This window comes from Mercenaria mercenaria, chromosome 16 (assembly GCF_021730395.1).
Source record: "Mercenaria mercenaria strain notata chromosome 16, MADL_Memer_1, whole genome shotgun sequence".
Lineage (NCBI taxonomy): Eukaryota > Metazoa > Mollusca > Bivalvia > Venerida > Veneridae > Mercenaria > Mercenaria mercenaria.
This window is the reverse complement of record NC_069376.1, coordinates 11,344,284-11,364,036: the sequence shown is the minus strand read 5'-3', so window position 1 is coordinate 11,364,036 and position 19,753 is coordinate 11,344,284.

The following is a 19,753-nucleotide window of genomic DNA, read 5'->3' as shown; positions in this document are numbered from 1 at the left end:
TTATTCAACATGTATGTAGTTGTTCCACATTATCACCCACATCATTTGACATAAAGTCCAGAACTCTGGTACCAATATTTCATGAATTATCCCCCCTACCTCCCTTTTACCTTGAATTTTATGTTAAAGTTTCGATGCAATTTCTCTATCTCTGTTACTTATATATGGATTTGATTCAAACTTAAAGTAGTTAATGTTCCACCTTATCACCCACATCATATGACACAAGGTCCATGTCTCTGATACATATGTACCAATATTTCATGAAATATGCCCCCTTTTACTTAGAATTTCAAGTTAGTTTTGATGCATTTTCACTATATCTCAGTTACAACTAAAAGGAATTGATTCAAACTTGAAGTTGTTATTCCAATCATCTCCCACATAATATGACACAAGGTGCGCAGAAATCACTCTTGCACCAGTATTTCATGAATTATCCCCCTTTTTGCTTAGAATTATATGTATGTAATGTTTTGATACACTTTATCTTTACCTCTCTTATTACTTAATACTTTTGACACAGACTCAAGCTACTGTCCAATATCTTTATTCTTTTTGGAATCATTAAACAGCTCCAGCTTCCTCAGATGCGGCCAGTTTCCCTATCAAGTTTCCCTATCCAGTTTCCCTATCCCACTGCGAAAAAAGAGTTAATATACGGGAGTGTACGGAATCCCGTATATTACCCGTATACGGGAAGAAATACGGGAAAACTAAAATACGGGCGTGTACGGGGCTTGTATATTTATAAGTCCGTATACTAATAAAATACGGATTTCCGTATACTATGAAATACGGAATTCTTAGTATACGATACCCCGTATATTATTGAAATACGGGAAATTCTAAAAAGGGTTATTCTGGTCGTATACAACACCGTATATTCCCGTATATGTCTATATATGTCTGGTGTACGGGAATACATAAATCCGTATATTACGAAAATACGGGACGTATATTTCCCGTATATGTTTCATATACAACCCCGTATATTTCCCGTATATTCTGGATATACGGGATATGTATAGTTTGTATATTTCGAAAATATAGGGATTAAATTTCCCGTATATTCTTTGTATACAACTCCGTATATTTCCCGTATATGGCGGAATTACGGGATTTAAATATTTTGTATATTTCGAAAATACGGGACGTATATGTCCCGTATATGTTTCATATACAACGCCGTATATTTCCCGTATATTCTGGATATACGGGATATGTATAGTTTGTATATTTCGAAAATACAGGGATTAAATTTCCCGTATATTCTTTGTATACAACTCCGTATATTTTCCCGTATATGCCGGAAATACGGGATTTAAATAATTTGTATATTTCGAAATACGGCACGTATATGTCCGTATTTTGGGTGTAAAACCCGTATATTTCCCCGTTATGCCGAAATCGGGATTTAAATTTTGTATATTTTAAAAATACGGACTTATTTTTTCCGTATATTCTTTGTATACAACTCCGTATTTTTCCGTTATTGGGATATACGGGATATTTATGTTTGTATTTTTGAAAATAAAGGGATAATTTTTTCCCGTTATTTTCGTATACAACCCCGTTTTTTCCCCGTAATCCCGGGAAAAATACGGGATTTAAATAATTTGTATATTCAAAAAAAGGGGGACGTTATGTCTGTATTGTTTGGTATACAACCCGATATTTCCCGTATATGCGGAAATAGGGGGGTTTAAATTTTTATTTAAAAAAGGGATGCAATAAAATTTGTGTAGTAAAAATTATTTTCCCCGGGGCCTTTAAAAGGGGCAATTTTTGGCATGTTTTAAACTTGTTTGTATGTGAATGAATGAAATATTGAAGAAAGAAATGTTTAATACAATATGACATAAACTGAAAAAAGATTAAAGGCCCAAAAACGGTATAAATTTAAAACCCCAACATGAATAAAATCCTCATTTCATCTAGCCTTTCCCCGATTTTTTTAACTTTAATCTAAATAGCCGATTGAGAAAAAAAAAGGATTAATAAAATCCTCCCTATTTTTTGTAGTGATAAATACCCCTTTGGATCATCGCCATTGTAAAATCTAATGCAAGCATAAAAACTCTTTTTCTGACATTTCCAACGTTGGGCATAAATGCAAATATTTATAGAAAAAGAGGAACCAATCCATTTTTTTTTTTCTGAAAAATTTTAATAAGACTGTTTTGATACTTTATTTAGAAATCAATTCTAATATTTTTACAGAGAAAACAATCGATTAATGTGTCTGCGTCCAAAGATTCGAAAAAAACGCCTTTCTTTCGTTTTAAATCGATCGTTGTCCCGCCGGTGGGTCGTTTTTTGTGTTTTTTTGGGATTAACGTTGCGCTGAACACTTTTGGGTTCTTTAGCGATTTTCCTTTTTCTTGGTGGGGAATACCCCAGGTGCCCTAAGTGCATATTTTATCGTGACGTGCGAGCCGTCTTCCTCACAGGGAAAATTTTTTAACCCTCCAAATGAGGCTTAAACCCGCATGTTGGGGGAAAAGGGTTTTGGAAGTCATCGATCTAAACCACTCGACCACGGAAACCCCCCCAGGTGGGTCAATCTTTAAAACCAATATGTAGTAAAAAAGCTTTTTTTGTAATAAAAAAAAAGCCATAATCTACCAAAGTCATTCAGAAAATATAAAAAAGAGCTATAAAATATGTATTTTATCCCTTTTTGTTAAATGTTACTTTCAACGTTATTAATTTTAATCTTACGAAAAATTTTTAAACCCTTTGCTTTGTTTCGAAGTAATTCTGCAGATGTTCTATGCATAGTCGGTGGTAGCGGGGACAAGGGAAATATTTTATTTTTCTGTGCGCAGTTTTAGCTCCCAAAGTCGTTTGGGGTAATTCACAGTGGGGGGGAAAAACTATCACGTGCGCAAGTGCGCCGTTATACTCCAGTGCCCTGTGATAACTACATGCGCACGTTTTAGCTGATCAATGAAAAAGCGTGAAAGATCTCAATTTTTTTAAAATGGATGTCTTTCTAAGGAAGTTTATTCATAGTTGCTGTTTTTTACGAAGAAGGTTTTTTTTTTTAAAAAAAGGTGATATCCGATTATTTTCTTTGGTAATATTTCACGTTCGCCGTGTCAGTAACAACTGCAAACGTGATGCTTCCATGCGAACGTGTTAGCAAAGATGTTATTCGTGCGCACGGTTTTAAATCAAGACATTCGAGTGTATTAACAGTGCAAATTGGTGCTAACACGTGTGCAGTGATAAAAAAAAATTTTTTTCCTATGTCCCTCTATTCCATGTAGTATCACTCGGAGACTTTTTATTTTCGGGATGTGGGTCCTTTGTATTGACCTAGCCTTGAATTTTTCGTATTTTTTCCAAAAATTTTCATTTTAAATGCCCAAACAAAAATAGCGATCAAATATTACATATAAATTCTTAGTTGTATTTACTATCGATGTGAATACTGGGCGGAAAAAGGTTTGCTCCCAAATTTATCGGGAGGGGTTCGATTTTGGGGCCATCCCTTTTTCCCCCCAAAATTTTATTTGCAAACTTTCCATTTTTTGTCAACGCACCGTGATATTTATGGTCCATTTTTTAAAAATTTCTATTCACCCGTTGTAAAAAATAAATTTTATTTAAAATTTTTGAAAAAAAGAAAGATACATTACTTCAAAAGCGTCAAAAAAATAAATACTTTAAGAAAAAAATAAATTTTTATAAGATAAAACGGGTAATGTAACATCCCCATTACTTTACTTTTAAAGCAATGTCCGTGGAAGTGGATGGCGTGCCCCTGATTGATTGTAAAAATAAAAATATTGCTTAAAATTAACAAAAAACGCTCGAAAAATTTGGAAAGATTAATGAGTGTTTTATTAAATCAAAGATATAAGCTTTTACACTGATTTCCCCCATCCCCACAAAAATAAACTGTACATATAATTTCGCCGAAATTTTTTAGGGGCAAACTTTAAATTGATAAATTTACGCATATTAACTAAATCAAAAGGCCCATGTCCCCCAAAGCCGGTAATCCAGTCGAAAATTTTTAAAAATTTTTTCTCCCCCGCAATTGAAAATACAAAATCGTGAATCCCCAATTAACACAAATTAATGCATAGATATTAGGACCCAATCTTGGGGAAACGCTTGTCACGCTTCGCGCGTTCTATTCAAAGCGAAAACATCTGGCTCAAGTGACGCACGGATAATCTTATTTTGCATATTTCGAGGGAAGGAATCACGAGTAAGTCTTTTTGATTTTTTTTTTTAAATTTTTTTAATTTTTTTTGTGACAAACCAGACCATAAATTTATTTCAATTAATGGGAAAATGGGTTGCTTTTTTTGTTTTAAAAAAATTCAAAGCGTCAAAAAGGTCATTTTAAATTTTTGAAATTTTAGTATAAAAAAGAAATTAGAATCGTTAAATGTTCATTCATTCTTATTATTCTTCTTTCGTTTTGATATTTTTTCACAACTATCTTTTAACATTTTTCATTCATTCTTTCATCCGTAGTCTAAAAGGGGTGTCAGTCCCCAAAAATTTTGATGTTGCAAGTGTTTGAATAAAAAAAAAATTTTTCAAAATCATTTGATGTTTACCTTTGGGGGTTTTAAAACGAGATTAAAGTTGAAAGGACAAAAAAAACCCAGATGAAGTTTTTTTCGTGAAGTAGGTACCGAAATGAAAAAGGGGGGCCGCACGTTATTCATTCGATTAAACGGGGAATTTCCGGGGCTTAATAAAGTTAAAAATTTACAATCTTTTTTTTTTAGAAATGGGTCCGGAATCTGACAAAAAACCCGCTTTTTTTCTGATGACCCCTTTTTGCAAAAAAAATACAACACTCTTGTCTCTGTCTAGAGAGAAAATGTTTTCTTGCAAAAATATCGTGTCATATAAAGAAATTAATACTTTTACAGATTTTTTATCTCTACAGACTTTGTAAGTCTATGTAAGTGGTTGTGATGCGTTTTTTTTTTTCAAATATTATATAAAAAAGGCTGGTTAAAAAAAATTTTATATTTGGAATTTGATTATTACTAAAGTTATAAGAATTTTATATGCCTAAAATACATATATAGATCTTTTGCTTACCAATTTTTTAACATCTTTAAAAGCGTAAGGGGGAGAACAAAAAACCCAAATTTGTCATTTCCGTAAAAGTGTTTTGTTGTAACACGGGGGGGGGGGGGTAGGGTAAAATGATAAAAATAGCTTTGGTCTTATAATTTTTTTCTGAAAAAAATTCTTTGAAGCCGTTTTAGATAAAAACTGAAAAACATTTTTTTAGGGTTTTATGAACAATGAGTGTAGTCTGTTAAAATAAAAAATATTCAAAGGGGTTTAAAATAGTATTTATTAGTAAAATCTTTAAATCAAGTTCTAGATGTTCATATTTTGTATGTAATATTTAAATGTGTGTTTGTAATTGTAAAGCGCAATAAAAATTTTTATTTTTTTTTGCGTATATAAATCCCAGTATTTGTATTTGTATTTTTTTTTTTTTATGCTTTTACGGGCAACGGGTACTAACGTGTACTTAAATGAATTTAATTAATATTAAAGTGAAATGCGGAACGTCAAATTGTTATAATATTTTATTTATTGTCAAAAAAAAGTAATATTTAGAATTAAAATATGGATCTAAATATTTAAAATCTTTCATTATAGTCAAAAACAAACATTCTTTCGGGCCCAAAACAGTACAAACAATAAAAATTGCTCGCTTAGTCTTTATTTTAAATCGATTTTAACGGACTTTTGCATTTTAAAAAATTAAAGTTGCGTATTTCCGTTAAAAGGTTTTTTTTCGTTCTCTGTTTTATTTTCCCATTTTCGCTAAAAAATCTTAAAATAGCCCAAAAACTTTTTTTTTTTTCCGGGCGCAAAATGATGTACTTAACGGTTAACCATAAAAAAATAAAATTTAAATACCTATCACTTGTAGTAAGTGGGTAACATTTTTTAGCCCCAGTTGAAAAAAACACGACCGGAATTTTACCCAGGGTATTGTAATAAACAATGAAATTTAAAAGGGTGATTAACTTTTGAAAATTTAAATTATTTTTTTGGTGTAACTGATCAATCTTGGGTTTAAAAAAAAATTTAAAAAAACGAAATGTTTAACGTACAAAAAAAAGGCACTGGCCCCCAGATCGTCCAACAAAATAGAAAAAAAAAAATTGGCCGTGCCATAAAAAAAACCAACTAGTTTTAGTTTTCACCATGGATTGGACCAGCCGCGCATCCCCGGGAGTTGCTCGCTTCCCTGGTTCGCTAAAGTTTTTTTAATTCCCAAAAGCTTTGAAAACGAAAAAGCATGGATCCCGACCAATGCACGGATGCGCAGGGTGGTCTCGATCCATGCTAATCGCAAACCCCCTATGTTGGTTTTTCTGGCCACGGCTTATATTTTTTTATTATATACGGATATTAATGGGGTAAATTATATACGAAGACAGATTATATTGTTGCGGAAAACTGAGAATTAAGTTTTAACTATTTTTTACGATAAAATTGTATATTTAACGCGCATTAAAAAACAAAAACCCCCCTTGCGTTTAATTGGTAACGACGTGGAAAAATTCTTTTTTGCCGCTCGGTCGGGTTCGTTTCCCGGCGCGACCCTGATCTTTTTTTCTATATATGACTTTTTTTAAGTTTTAAAAGAAAATTTCCCCTTTAAGTTTATAATATGACAAAATTCAGTTAAAAAGGGACCTTTATGAAATGATAATTGTGCTTTTTAATTGAACCTCCTTTCAATTTTTTCTCCGTAGGTTTTTGTAGAATTTATCGTCAGATATCCTTGTTTAAGGAATATTGTTAAAGGAATATTAAAGCCTGTTTGCCTGGGGGGTCTATATATTTTGAAAAAAAAAAAAAATTTTGGGAAAAATAAAATCTCGCGGAAGGTCTATCTTTGCGTCTACCCTTTTTCTGTTTCTTCCAGGGCCTGTTCCGTGCACGAAAAGACATGCGCTGTGCAAAACCAAATTCTGAAAACAAAGTGGTCATTTATTAGGAAAAAACGGTATGTCTGTAAATTTGATCTTCAAAAATTCAATCAAAAATAGTACCCTTTTTTATTTTACCAGATTAGACATGTATACCTGTTCATAATTATTATGAATATTCGGCAACTTAATATGAAATAATGTAAAATTTTTGATACCCGATTTATTCTTATATTTTAGTTAGGTAGATCTTGAGATTTGGATAATTTTAAATCCCGATTTACGATGCATTTAAATTTTTTTGAAAATGATAAAAAGATGGACGTTTATGTGAAAATTTTACTTGTCTAGAAAATTATATTGACCGCGAGATTTAAAAATTTGGGGAAATTTAATTGTTTAACCAAAAATTTTTAAAAGTTTAGAGGCAAATTATCGCAACTTGTTCAGTCACAAAATTTTGAAATTTTGAAATATTAAATTAAAAAAAAAACTTAAAAAAACGGCTGTTATGTTTCTCGTAATGTTCTCAAATCCCGGGGAAACCCCGGGAAACCTTGGGATGGAGAATGTTTTTATGTCACTTGATATATTTATCAAACTGTCAAAAGATTTATTGTCTTTTTTAATAAGTTCTAAACGGGGGATTGCGTATGGCGGCGGGTAAGGGAAAATAAATTTTGCATAATTTACGTTAAAACTAGCGTTGGTTTAAATTATACCGGGCTGTAGTTTTTACATTTTTTGGGAGGAAAAAATGGGGAATTTTTTTTAATCCCATTACCCCCTTTTGTGCTTTTGAAGTTTTGTGACGCTAAAAAACTCCTTGAAAAAAGTCTCCCCGTATCTATGTTTACTTATTCAGTTTGAAAAACAATCCATCAAAATGAGGTGGGTTTTAAAGGACCAAAAGTGACGGCACATGAACACCCTCATTTTATATTAAATATAAATTTTGGGAGATGATTTTAACGTAAAATAACCATAAAAAGCAAATAAAACATACATAAAACTTGTTTAATTAAAAGGACGTTTAATGATATCTAAAATTTTTTTGCGACGAAAAAGAGTATGGGGGTTCTACACTTAAAGATGTCGTCATCCCCCCATGTCATTTATTCGTCAAAATTTTACATCATTAAAAGTATGTTATCAGTATCTATGAATTGCAAGGTCCATTTTTTATAACTTTTAATGGTGTTTTTTTTTTTCCGGTTGACACAAGATTTTTTTGAAACAGAAAAAAGGGACGACTTTTATTTTTCACGATTAGAATTCTTTGTGTGAAGTTTTTACTAGATTGATAACGATGCAACGACGCCCGGATAAACATTCTTCTCAGTGAATTGTAACAAAGATAAAAGTTATACTTCTGAGATCGGAACTGATATTTCCATGTGGGTTTATCATTTGTACTCTTAATATCGTGTTCCAATACAGAACCACATGCTCTTTTAAAGTACTCTTGGCATTAGGGGGGGGTTTTTCTGCTCTTTTTAGAAAAACGGCAAAACGAAAAGCCCTTTGCGGGGAAACAGATTCATGGGAAAAACGAAAACATGTACAGACAATAGTAAAAGGTGATACTCATAGATTTGTTGATCAAACCCCGCGAAATTAATGTGCGAATTTTCTAGTTTTTGAAATCAATTTTGAAATGAACATAATAATATGAAATTCTTGAGTTTTTGATTACTCCATTTTAATTCTGCTTATTTATTTGGACAAGAAAAGAAAAGATTCATAAGGTTTGAAAAATGATTTAAAAGTTTTATTTAATAAAATGTTGTTTAAACTGACATGTTCCAAATTAAAAACAAAATATTTTTTTCTCAACCTGTCTTGTCTTGTTTTTTTTAAAAATACCGTATTTTGCTGTAATATCACCCACTTTATTTTGTCATCTTTTTGTGTGCCCCTATACAAAAAACAGTTTCACATAAAAGGGGAAAAAAAGGGATTTGATCTTCCATGTATACGGGAAAGTCGGGAATGATCTTTTAGAATACGGTCCTGAATTCCCCGATCGAAAACCCATGAAATTCAGTTAAAATGCACAAATTGGAATCTGTATACTTGCATATCTTGCATAACCCGGGAAAAAAACCCGGCCCCTATATCAAAAAAAAGGTTCGTAATCCCCCCCATATCAATGCAAATAAATTTGTAATGCACAAATACGGGATCCGTATATTGCGTATTTCCCCCTATACGGGACTAGTCCGAAACCGTATTCAAAAAGACATTTCGTATATGCCCCGTATATGACAAAGTACGGGATCCGTATCTTATAATCATGGTTACGGAAAAAAAAACCCAAGGCCCCATATTAGAAAATACAAGTCCGTTAGCCCGTTATTACATGCAAACACAGTCCGTAAAACAAAAATACGGGATCCTATACTACGTATATCATGCGTTACGGAAAAAAAACCGAAGCCCCTATTTAGAAAAAACGTCCGTATTTGCCCCCCATATTAATCAAAACCGTCCCTATTGACAAAAAAAAGGGATCCGTTACTAGTTATTCGGAAAATCAGGCTCGTAACGTGTTTCCCTTATTCTAAAAAACGGAAAGTATACGGGAAAAAAAGTTCAAGACCGTCGAAACATGAAAATGAAACTATGTTAAGCAGGACAGAATAACACCTTTTTTGGGGTTTTTTTTAAAGTTCGTATATTGCTATATACGGAAATTACTTATGTTATTCGGGTTACGGGAAACCCCTTATGCATGATAATATACGGACTTCCGTAACTAGATGTTCCCCAAAACGGGATCGTATTTTAGGTCCGTATATTTGAATATACATCCCTTACTCCCGTATTTTCGAAAAATACGGGACCCTACCCCCGTTTTGACCCCTTTTTTTGCAGTGTCCGTTTTTTAGTATCCGTTTTGTTTTTCCGTTTTTTCCCCATAAAAACCTATCCGCATCGAAAAAGTCGAGGGGGATATCTCCTGTGCTGCTTAAATTTGTATCCCCCCGGGGAAAATTTTTTTGCCCCGTCCCCGTCCCTCACACTTCATTTTTCCCAGCAATAAGGAGAACCTTTGACCTAGAACCTTCAAACTTTATAGGGGGTTTTAGGGTGCTAGAGTAACGACCCTATTGTTTTTGGGGTCACTTTCGAGGAAAGGTCACAGGGGCCTGAAAATTGAAAAACCCCTTTCCGATCAAAAATAGGAACCACTTTACCCCGAATTTGAAATTCATACTGATTTGGGCCTGCAGAGTACATGACCCTATGGGTTTTGGGGGCACTCCGTCAAGGTCAAAAGGTCACGGGGCCTGAACATTTAAACCATTTCGATCAATAATGGAAACCTTGACTCGAATGTTTAAAAATTATGTGATTTGGCATGAAGGAGAGATGACCCCCATTTAATTTTTGGGGGCACTGTCAAAATCAAGGTCCCGGGCCTGCATTGAAACAATTTCCCATCAATAACTAGAGAACACTTGACCCAAAGTTGAAACTTAATAGGATGATTGGTCATAAAAAGTAGATGACCCCTATTGATTTTGGTGGGACTTCCCTCAAAAGGGCAAGGTCCAGGGGCCTGGGCCTTGAAAAACCCTTTCCCATCAATAACTAGAGAACCCCTTGACCAGAATGTTGAAACTTCATAGGATGTTGGGCATGAAAGGGAGATGACCCCTATTTATTTTGGGGGTCATCCTCAAAGGTCAAAGGGCACAGGGGCTGAACTGGAAAAACCATTTCCCACAAATTTAAATAGAGAAAAACTTGACCCCGAAAAGTTGAAATTTAAAAGGTTTGTACATGAAAAAAGATGCCCCCCCCACGATTTTGGGGTCACTCCATTAAAAGGGCAAGGTCACAGGGGGGCCCGAAAATTAAAACCATTTCCCCGGTAGTAACTTGAGAACCCCTTGACCCAGAAGATGAATTTATAGGATGAGGGGGGAGAGAGTAGATGACCCAAGATTTTGGGGGGCACTCTGTTAAAGGGCAAGGCACGGGCCTGAAAATGGAAAACCTTCCAAACAAAAACTTTGGAACCCTCACCCGAATGTTGAAACTCTAGGATGATTGTTATGCAGGTAAAAGACCCCTATTGTTTTTGGGGTCACTCCCCTTAAAAGGTCAAGGTCCGGGGCCTGAAAATTGATAAACCCGTTCCGATCAATAACTTGAGAACCCTTGACCCCCAATGTTTTAAAAATTCATAGGTGATTGAACATGCAGAGTAGATGACCCCTTTTTTTTTTTTGGGGCAGTCAATTAAAGGTCAAGGTCACAGTGGCCGGTTCTTTGTAAAATTTTTTTTTGGAAATAACGGGGGAAAACCATTGCCCCTTAAAATTTTGAAATTTTAATAGGATGATTGGACAGAGGTAGTTCCCCCCCTATTTTTTTTTTGGGGGGGGGGGGTCATTTAAATAAAAGGTAAAGGGTTTCAAGGAGAAGGGAACAGTGATTTGGGAAAACACTAGGCAAAAGGGGTTTTTAAAATTTTTTGGGGGGTTACATAGACTGCCAGATAAAATGACCCTATTGCACCCAAACATCATTTGTCTCTTTATTTTCGCCCCTGACCCCTTTTGACTTTTGCCTATAGGATTTGATTGGGGGGAACTGCGCTTTTTTACAAAAGCATTTTCTAAGTTCTTCATTATTTTTTTAAAGTCTTTTTTCAGTTAAAACGAGCAAATGTCATTGTTTTTTTTTTGGGTCTTTTGGGGGGTTTGTCATCCATATACATCCAAAAAAAATTTCTCTATCTCCTTTTTCCAATATGGGCCCGTTTAAACCCAAGGGTTCACAGGATTTTTGTTTTGGAGGTCTTTTTTTCGGTTTCAAGGGCTATCGGGCAGAATTTTTTGGGTTTGGGAAGGAAACCCAAAAAGGGGAAAAGGGGTTTTAATTAAAATCTTCAAGAAGGGAAATTTTTAAAACTATCCCCGAAATGTTTTTTCCGGCCCGTCCCCCATACCCAAAAAAAAAAAAAACAAAAAAAAAAAAACAAAAGATCCAGGCTAATTTTTTCCTAGGAAAGGGATATGGGAAAACTTTTTGGGAAAATTTTTTTTGAAATTTCTGTCCAGTTTTAAAATAATTGCACAGCAGTTTTCCTTACATTTTATTTTCCCCCCAAACCCTTTAGGAAAATTCTTTTGCATTTTAAAAAAACCCTGTGGGGGTGGGGGGAAAGGGGGGAAGCTTTGGTTTTTTCCGTATTGGGTGTTAGAAAAATTTTAAAAAATTTTTTCAGCTTTTAAACATCTGGCCCTTTATTGGGAAAAAAATTTCAAAAGGGAATGTTTCCCCTTTTATGCCATTACCAATTTCCTTCAAAAAAATTTTGTTTTTATTAAATCTAAAGAATGCCAAGGGTGGGTAGTTTCTTTATAAAGGCTTTTTACCTAAAAGGGGAATTTTTTTAAAATTTTTTTTTTCTTAGTTCTTGGTTTTACAATCTTCAAAAATTTCCATTTTTCAAAAAAAAAACATGGGTGCCTGGGGGGTTTTTTGGCTAAATTTTCCTCCTATGTCTTTAAAAAAAAAATAATTATCTTTCCTCCAAAACCCTTCTAGTTTGATTTCAAATAATTTGGCTGGGGAAAAATTCCTGTTTTTTAAAGAATAAGACTGCCCGGGAGGGGGAAGTTTTCCCCTAAAATGGAAATGGGTTTTTAAACCGGGGGAAAAGTACTTGTTTGATTTAGAAAAATGATTTCACCCCCAATTTTTTTGGGTGATTTTTTGTATCAAATTTCCCTTTAAAACCAAATTAAATTTTTTAGTTTTCTTTTTATTTTGCTGGGTTTAAGAAATTTAATTTTAAATCTTTTTTCTTTTGAAATTTTATTTTGTTTACATTAAACTGGTTTTTGGATATTGAATTTAAAACCGGGACCCCACAGTCTGAAAATTAAATTGGGAAATATGTTTTAAAATTAAACAGTTCAAGGGGCCCTTGGGAACCCGATCAGGCCTGAAAATTTGGGCCATTTTTAATAGATTTTCACCCCACTAGGGCTTTAATATTGGTTTTCCCGAAAAGCTTAATTGAGCAAAAATCTTTTTTTTGAGGTCCCGAATGGGATGTTTACTTATTCTTTTTGGGTTTTTTTATATTTTCAGTCCCAACAATCTGAAATGAGAGTGCTTTGACAATAAAAAGTTTTTCACATTTGACGGGGGATTGGGCCCGGCCCCCTGTATATTTTAAGTCACAATTCTCAGATTTGAACCCAAAGACAATTTTTTGGTGTTTGGGGTGGGTAAATAATTCCATTGTAAATTCTTTAATAAAAGTCAGGTACTTTTCCCATGATACTGTAAAATTTTAATTAAAAGGGAATTTTTTGTTTAAATTTCAACAGCAAAAGAAAGACAGGGGGGAAAAAAATTAGAATTATAGTGGAAAAATTATTTAGCCAGGTTTTTCCAAAGACTTTCATTTTGGAAAACATGGTGGTAGGGAGATTACATTGTTAAAACGTTACTTTAAATTGGGGCAGGATTTTGTTTCCCAATAATTGGTACAGTAAGCTGTATTCCAAGTGAGAATTATTAGGTAAGATTGCAAACCAATTTTTGCTCAATCTGACCTAATAATTTTCCCCTTGGGGAAATTAGGGTTAGTACTAATTTTTCCTGAAAAAAAGTTAACGGTTGGCCTCAAAAAAATTTTCCTTTTTGGGAAGGGTTTTAAAGGGTTTAAAAAGCAACGGTTTGAACAGGGAATTTTGGTTTTTTTTTGAAAGAAAAAAAAAAAGCTGTGTTTTTTTTTTTAAATTTTAAAAGTTTTTTTTTGGGTTTTTTTTTTTTAAAAAAGACAAAAATTTTTAACATGGTTTTTTTAAAAAAAAAAACTTTTTTTGAAGTTCCCCAGGTTTTTTTTTTTTTTTTTATACATTTTTTGGGCAAGTTTTTAGGGTTTTTTTTTTGGGGGGGGGGGAAAGGAAAATTTTGAAAAAAAAAAAAAAAAAAAATTTTAATAAAGGGGGAAAGGTGGGTTTCTTTTTTTTTTTTGAAAAAAGGGACCTTTTCTACATTTCACCTTTCTTTGGCCCGTCAGATTGTTTTTAAATTTATTTTGCACATACTTTTCGTCATTTTAAAATGATAAGTTTTCAATTTTGAGATTTAAAGAAGCTTGAGTTTATTTTTTCAATGTGGTTTGGCCCCAGGGGTTTTCCCAAACACACAAAAGATATGGTTTTATCAGGGGAAGGGGCAATTCAATTTTATATTTGTCACCCGAAAAATTTTTGGAGAAAACAGTAAACTGTTGTAGATTTTCCCAAATTGAAATTTAAAAAGGTTTTGCAGAAAAATTTGCCAAATTTGGAAAAATTCAGCAGGGGATGATGTACATTAAAAACCTTTCTTTTTTGAAAATCAGGGCCCGGTTTTTTATATATAGATCAGGGGGGGTTGTTGGTTTTTTTTCCCAAAGCTCCTGGGATACCAATTTAAGTTTTGTTTCATTTTGGGAAAGGACATTTTTGTCTGTCTAGTTTTGGGGTAATTTCACCTTTAAAAGCAGGGTTTTTTTATTTCAGTCACAAAATTTTTATCACTTGTTTCATTGGGCATAATGGCTGTTGGTTTGGTTAAATTTTTCCCCTTAAAACCCCCCAGGGATTTCTTTATTTTCCCTAAGTCTTTTATCACTTTTTTTCTTTGGTTTTTAATGGCTGTCTGGTTTTTTGAATTTTTACCTTAAAAAGCAAAGGGTTTCTTTTTTATACTAAGTCTTTTATACTTTTTTTTACTTGTATTAAAGGCTGAATGGTTTTTTTTGTAAAATTTACCTTAAAGGGAGGATTTCTTTATTATAACTAAGTCTTTCATCACTTTTTTCAATTGGTCAAATGGCGTCTGGTTTTGTGTAATTTCACCCTTTAAAAGCAGGGATTTTTTTTTATCACTAAGTCTTTCATCACTTTTTTCACTTGGTCTTTAAGGCTGTCTGGTTTTTGTAAATTTAAACCTTTTAAAAGAAGGGTTTTTTATTAACACTAAGTCTTTCATCACTTTTTTTAAATTTGGGCATAATGGCTGTTGGTTTTTGTAATTTCACCTTTAAAAGCAGGGGTTTTTTTATTATCATAAGTCTTTCATCACTTGTTTCACTTTAGTCAAATGGCTGACTGGTTTTGTGTAAATTTCACCTTAACGCAGGGATTTCTTTTTTATCACTAAGTCTTTCATCATTGTTTTACTTGGTCATAATGGCTGTCGGTTTTTTGTTTAAATTTTACCTTAAAAAGCAAAGGGGTTTTTTATTACACAAGTCTTTATCACTTGTTTTACTTTGGGCATTTAAGGCCCGTCTGGTTTTTGGTAATTTTTACCATAAAAAACCCGGGGTTTCTTTATTATCACTAAGGGGCCTTTTTATCCACTTGTTTTATGGGGCCAGTGTGCTATCGGGCCAGGGCAGCAAAATTTTAAAAAAGGAAAAAACAAAATTTTTTTAACCCTTCAATGTTTTTTAAAACAAAAGCACATCACAAACATGGAAACAGTTGCCCAAAAAGCACAATTCTGATATAACATGAGATAGTCTTAATTTTTGCTTTGCATTAAAAAAAAGGAAATTTTTCTTTTTTGACATCATGTGAAAGGAAAAAATTCTTTTTTTGAGGAAATTATGAGGTTTTGGGGGTCTGCAGTTTTCCCTAAAACCCACAAAAAGTTTTAAATTTGGGTTTCACAGATTGAAAGGGGAAAAATTTTTTAGGAAAAGTGTACAGAAGGGAAGGTATGGTTTGGGTTTCCCGCTAAAAAAAAAAGTAAACGAAACAAATTTTTTAAAGGGTTTTTCTGTCCCAAAGGGTTTTGGGGAGTTATTTTGTTTCTTGGGACCGGCTTTCATGTCTTTTAGTTTAAATGCTAAAAGTTCCCGGGAACCCCTACTTGTCTTTGTTTACTTGATGGCTTAATTTATGAAAATAGTTATTCCCCAAAAAACAAAGGGTCAATGAAAATTAAAACCCAATTTGTTTCCAAATCTTTCCTCAATCAGCCCCTCAATTAAATTTAAAAATTTGGGGGTTTAAGTTTTGAAAATTTTTTTTCAATTAAAAATGCTTTGAAAATGCGTGGGATTTTTCCCGTTTTTGAAAATTTTATGTATAACCCAAAAAAATTTTTTGTTCATTTTAAACTTTAAAAAATTAAAAAGAGGGAAAATTTTTTCTGATTTAGGGCCGATCCGAAAATGCCAAATTTTTCAAGGGATTTTTAAAATTTCCTTTTGGGAAAAATTTTTTTGCCGTTTAAAGGGGGGCCCAAGGGGTAAGTTTCAAGACTCAGACCCTCAAGCACAAGGGCCAAAGGGCACACTTAGAGGTTCATGTTCTCTTGCATGTTTCAAATCCCGTAATCCCCCGGGATTTTGAAAAATTTCCTGGGACAAAGTTTCCCTTTTAAAAAGTTGGGTGTGTTTACTCTGTAGACCAACCCTCCCTAGCTCAAAGGGCAAAAGTTCAAGTAGAGGTCAAAGGTTAACGGTCCCCTTTTTTGTTTCCCGTCCATAGCTTCCCGCCATTTATAAAGGAAAAATTTAAAAATTATTGGCACAAATTTTCCCATCATGGCCCTTGATTATTCATATGCAAGATCCAGAATTCTAGCCCCCACGGTTTAAGTTCACACGGAGAGGTCAAAGGTTAAAAAATGGGTTTGCTTCTTTTCCTGGCCATTGCTCTGCCATTTTTAAGGGGAAAAATTTAAAATTTACTTAGCCAAATTTTCCTCATTTTGAGGGAATGTGTCATGGCAAGACCAGGCCCCTGTTTCAACGGTCAAGGGCACAGTTAGATGTTAATGGGTTAAACATCACAAAAAAAAAAATTATTTTGTTGTTTAAGGGTCAGACGTCTAATGCCCAAAGGGCAATGTACCTATTGGGGTTTTTGGGGAATTTTTGTTTTTGCTCGGGAAAATTTTTTATGCAGTGGTTTTTTGGTTAAAAAAATATTAAACCAATTTCAAGGGCATGGGTGTCTTTTACAAATTCGAGGGTCACAGGCACCCCCGTAAATTTCCTTTTTTGTTTGTCATGGGAAAATTTTTCCCTTTTTTTTGACAAAGTAAATACAAGTTTCAGTTTTTCCCCCGTACATTTTTAATTTAAAAATGAAAGTAAAATAATCTTTTATTGATAGACTGTTTAGTACCATAAAACGCATGTATTTTACTTGTTTATTTAATTTCCCCCTTTAATTGACCCAAAAAATTTTTATTTTTTTTGAATAAAATTCCCTTTTTTTTTTAAGTTTAAAAAAAAGTAAAAAACCCTTACAATGCATAATAAGCATTTGAAAGCATTCACAAAAATTTTTAGATTTCCCCGACATTTTCCAAAATACATAACGTTGGGGAATTTTTTTGATAAATTTAAATTTTTATTTTTGTAACTTTTATAGTTAGAAGGGAAGAATTTGTTGTTTCAATGCAATAATGTTTTGGAAAAATGTCCCTAGCCAGGCCTTTTCTACAAATTTTTTTTGTTGTCAAGTAACTGATTTAAATTTTCACAGTTTTTAGGGAGTAAATTTAAAATTTATGGTTTTCCCTTTTCAGATAGCCAAAAAGTCTTCCCCCGGATTCCATTGGGAGGACCTTCTATAGAAAGAGGGACCCGTTTTGGGAAAGGGGATAAATGGGTTGGTGAAAAATTTATTATTCATGTTAAAAAAAAATTTATTTAAAAAATTTCCCCATTAAAAAATTATATGCAGTATAATTTTTTTTTTTTTCACTTTTTTCGCAGGTGAATGAGTTTTTTTTGATCGGGTCAATGTCCAAGGGGTTTATTGTCCCGTCTGTCTGTCAAAAATTTAGTTGTGTAGGAAGAGGCTGTATTTTTCAACTGAAACTTTATGAAAAATTTTTTTTAGAATGAAACCCTTTTTTAAAATTTGGCCAGATTCGAAAAATGGGTAAAACTAGGTAAAAAAAACTAGGTCACAAGCTCAAACAAAAAAAAACATTTTGTTGGGGATAAAATTAAGAATGTATTTTTTAGGTTTTTCTTCATTTAATTTTTGGGCAGAAGATAACCCCTTTTGAAATTAGGCTAAGTTTAAAAAATGGGTATTTTGGGTCAAAAAACTGGTCACCCAAGTCAGATCAAAAAAAAAAACCTTTTGTAAGTGATTTAAAAGGGTGTATTTTTTAAAATTACATCATGAAATTTTGTCAGTTAAATTTTTTTCCTTTAAAAAAATATAGGCCAAATTTGAAAAAAGGGTGAAAAAAATAGGTCCTAGGTCAAATAAAAAAACCTTTTTGTAAAAAAATGAAGTTTAAATTTTTTGGGGAATGATTGGTTTAAATCTAAGTCAAGTTGGAAACGGGTATTTGGGTGGGAAAAAATAGGGCAATAAGTCATACAAAAAAAAAAAAGGTTGTGTTTTTCAATTGGGACTGCTTTTTTCACCAAATCTTCATGAAATTTTTAACTGAATTTTGTCTGGATGAAATTTTAGGGCAAGTTGGAATGTGGGTCACGTGGTTTAAAAAAATGTTTACCCCGTTAAAATTAAAAAAAACCTTTGGTATGCAATAGGGGCGGGATTTTAAACCCCGGGGGTATTCCTTAAAACTTTAGTTTGCAACATTTAAATTTTAAATTTTTTTTGCAAATACATAAAGCTACATTTAGGCGTTTTTTAGATTTTAATCCTTTCTTTTGCTCACCCCGAGCCAAAGGGTCATGGGGAGCTTTTTTTTACCCCCCTCTGGTTCGGGAAATCGTGGGGTTGTTGTCTATAAAAATTTTTTAAAAAACACTAGGCGAATAAAACCAAAAAACCCTTGGGGGGAATGGTTTGGGGAAGGTCCCCCTTTCAAAAAAAGTTGGGAAATTCCCTTTCAGAAAAAATTTTGGGTTTCCATGGGGAGCCAAAAAAGGGGGGAAAAATGAAAAACTTTCTTGTCCCCTAAAACCCAAAACGGGAAAGCTTTTTATATTTTGGGGTGCGATATCTTCTTATGGTCCCCTTTTTCAAGATTTATTTAAATTTTAGGTGGAAAAGGGGGCTCCGCCCCGGGGATCACAAGTTTTAATAGCTATATTGGGAAAAAAAATTTAAAAATTTTTTTGTTTAAAACCATAAGACCTAGGCCTTGATATTTTGTATTAGGAAATTTCCTTGTGGTTCTTACCAAAATTTTATTTCCCTGGAAGGGGAATAAAAAGGCCATGCCCCGGGGGGGGCTCGGGTTTTAGCTCACCCGCCTTTGTGACGGGTGAGCTTTTTTGATTTCGGGGCCCTCGTCCGGGCCCCAATTTTTTGGCTGGGACGTTTGTGGGTTTTATTTATGTTTTTTGTTAAAACCAAAAAATTGCACAACCCTTTTTTATTTTCCCCTAAGACTCAGTTTAACCCCTTTTTTAAAATGGGGCCCGATTACATCAGGGTTCCCGGTTTTTGGCCCCCGAAAAAGGGCCCCCAAAATAGCTATTTTGGGCCCTTTTCTGCCCCAAAGCCCTTTATTTTGATTTGGGTTTTTAAACCAAAATTGGGACACAAAAATGTTTTCACTAAAGGTCTTTGGGTTTCCCCCCCTTGGGAAATGGAAAAATTCCATTATGGGGGTTTCCAGAGTTGGCCCCTGAAAAAAGGGCCCAAAAAAAGCTATTTTTTCCCGTCTGAAAAATAGCCGCTTCATTTATGATTTGAATTTAATCAAACCTGCACACAACTTGTATCACCATAAGATCTTGGTTCCTTTCTTGAACTGGCCAGATCCCATTATGGGTTTCAGAGTTATGGCCCCTGAAAGGGCCAGAATTAGCTATTTTGACCTTGACTGCA